Raw genomic sequence first — 2,066 nt, forward strand, 5'->3', positions numbered from 1 at the left:
GAGCTGCCTGACAAGCAGTCTCTCTCTCTCTCTCTCTCTCTCTCTCTCTCTCTCTCTCTCTCTCTCTTTCTCTCTCTCTTTCTCCGTGAGAAAATCAGTCAAATCTTTACTCTGCTTTTAGAAGTTGGCAAATGGCTCCTACCACTTCTCACACTCAGTAGTAGAATGAAAATAAAGAATATATTGGAAAGACATATATAAGAAGTAGAAAAGGAAATAAGGAAAAGAAAGGCTTGAAATAGGTTGTAATTCAGCTTGCTAAATTTTTGATTTGCAGGAACTGATATCCATTTTATTGAGTTATTGGATTTTGTTTAGCGGTCATGACAGTTGTCATCACCTTGGTCTTAGTAATTCTCTCCTACACACTCATCATAAAAACTATCATAAAGTTCCCTTACACTCAACAGAGGAAAAAGACCTTTTCTACCTGCTCCTCACACATGGTTGTTGTCTCCATTACTTATGTAAGTTGTATCGTCATGTACATGAAAACATCAAGGAGATGGTGATTTTAAATAAAGGTGTAGCTGTACTCAACAATTCTGTAGTCCCTTTGCTAAACACTTTCATTTACACCCTAAAGAACTAGCAGGCAAAAGATGCTTTCAAACATGTACTTTATAGATTTTGTTCACTACAAAACAGTGAGACAAGGTTTAGACATAAATAACATGCTGTTGGAACACCAATGGGAAAATGGACAGCAATTCTCAATTGGATTGGTTGTGATATGACCCATTTGATTCGTTGAGGATTTAAGTCAAATTAAGTTCTTTTCATCATCTGTAATTTTAGTACATCTCCTTAAATACAGAATGTGACTACTTTTAAAAACCAGAATCTTAAACACTATGTATACGAATAAATTCTCTTCATATAGTTTTTTATGTTGCATCCAACTGAACCTTGCTAGGTTTGAAAAAAGTTCATTGGGCTACTTTGAACATTGGAAATGGCAGAGCAAATCTAATTACCATTCCAAGGGTACCCAGAGATAGACAAATGATGCCAGCCACAAGTGTAGCAGAGGATGCCCTTGCCAGGTATCAAGGGGTTGAGAGACCCTTAGTCCTGTCAAGGCTCGATATCCGATGCCCCAATGTAGGGGAATATAAGGACAGGGAGGAGGGAGGGAGTGTGGAAGTGGGTGGGGGAGCACCCTCCTCAAAACAGAATGAGGGGCAGTGGGATATCGGGTTTCTAGAGGGGAAACCAGGAAAGGAGATAACAATTAAAATGTAAACAAAAAATATCCAATAAAGGAAAAAACCAAGTTATGATGAAGGGAAAAATAATTGAAGTTGTCATAACAAATCAAAATGTTAGTATTTTGAAAAAGGAAATTAATAACCTAAGATCAAAGATTATTCATGTTGAATGCTGAAGCATTAACCAGGGGAAGGTGTCTAAGGTGAGTGATATAAAATGTGACAAGTGGTTGGAATGTTGTTAAAATCATTCTCTAGTATAAGTATGTTAGTGGAGGAAACATAATTTGGTTAACTTAATGAAATAACACATTGTTTAAGATAATTCAACACATAATTTGTTGATAATTGGTATTTTGAAGTACAATTTCTAAATTTTAAAGGAGATGTTAACACAAAAGAGATATTCTTCCAATTATTAATAATGTGCATCTGGTTTTGGAGAAATTTCTATCTATTGAACACGATTTAGTAATTAAAATGCTATTATCAATTCTTCCTGTGTCAGTTTTTATAAATAATATATATCTTAAAACACTACTATATGGTCATTTTAATTGAATATATAGGCACATATTCATACCCATATAACTAGATGGTACTATAGTAAATTGTTCTCACTGGCTATTATAGTGATTTTGTGCTACTATCCATATCAATCCGGAAATCTTGGGTATGTGTACATTAGACTCACATTTATGAATTCAAAAATTGAAATAGCTCAGCTTTCTGTATTTTTCACTTTAGATGTTTCAGTTCCATATACTTCTCCATGAATCTGCTCTGATTTTGTAGCAGTGTAGCGACTGTTCTCTTCTAATGGCCAACTTTCCCATCTTTATCTCAATAACTGTT

The 2,066-nt window shown here is 34.8% G+C and overlaps 1 pseudogene; it reads left to right on the forward strand.

The window, feature by feature from the left end:
• On the forward strand, positions 243 to 673 carry Olr945-ps (olfactory receptor pseudogene 945; annotated as a pseudogene).

This window comes from Rattus norvegicus, chromosome 7 (genome assembly GCF_021556685.1).
Source record: "Rattus norvegicus strain SHRSP/BbbUtx chromosome 7, alternate assembly SHRSP_T2T, whole genome shotgun sequence".
Lineage (NCBI taxonomy): Eukaryota > Metazoa > Chordata > Mammalia > Rodentia > Muridae > Rattus > Rattus norvegicus.